We start from the raw sequence: 716 nt of genomic DNA, 5'->3' as shown, positions 1-716 counted from the left end.
TTGAATGTGTATATGAATAGGAAGGATTGAGGGATATGGGCCGGGTGCTGGTAAGTAGGACGAGATTGGGTTGGGGGAAATGTAGCAAATGCAGGGGAATATTTGTTTGTTTGTTTGAAGGGGTTGGTCCTATTGTGAAAAGCATTGAACATAGCGGTTTGTTGCAGGATGAAATAAAACGTGCGACATTGACGATGCGTCGATTTGAGTGAAACTGAATTGAACATAAACGCGAAACATAGGAAGCCGCACGACGTACAATTGAAAGGCACCTATTGGACAATCTATTTTTTGATTGTGAATCAGGGGAGAGCGCGAACGCAGTCCCCCACTACCACAAATTTTGCAGTCGAGTATCCCGCATTTGGGGACATCGCAGGCGTCAGCACACCCGAAGTGCAATGGGATAGCCTCGTCCTGGGAGAACCACCTTGGTGATCATGGTATCTCCCCTGCCAGGTAAGTATGCTCAATACTCTCACTCGCTCAAACCCAATAACAGCCCATACCTCTTACACTCATACTAACTGCGTTTTAGAAAATCGGAAATACATCTCTCTAAGGTTCCCTGTCTGTCCAACAGCGCGATTTCTCACCTGGATCACAGAACATCCGGAAAGACTCATGTTTCACTGAATACAACACTCACTGGGCGACGTGAGAAGTTGCACTAATTTGCATTTCGCCCTTAAACGGAAATGCTCCGCCCTTCCTTG

General features: G+C 46.5%; 1 non-coding gene across 1 annotated transcript; it reads right to left on the bottom strand.

The window, feature by feature from the left end:
* Nucleotides 1-303: 303 nt before the first annotated feature.
* Nucleotides 304-467, bottom strand: LOC122547036. The gene has a single exon (XR_006310871.1). It is a non-coding gene; the product is annotated as a U1 spliceosomal RNA (small nuclear RNA).
* Nucleotides 468-716: the final 249 nt, after the last annotated feature.

This window comes from Chiloscyllium plagiosum, unplaced genomic scaffold, assembly GCF_004010195.1.
Source record: "Chiloscyllium plagiosum isolate BGI_BamShark_2017 unplaced genomic scaffold, ASM401019v2 scaf_4296, whole genome shotgun sequence".
Taxonomy (NCBI): domain Eukaryota; kingdom Metazoa; phylum Chordata; class Chondrichthyes; order Orectolobiformes; family Hemiscylliidae; genus Chiloscyllium; species Chiloscyllium plagiosum.
This window is presented reverse-complemented; position numbering and strand designations above follow the sequence as displayed.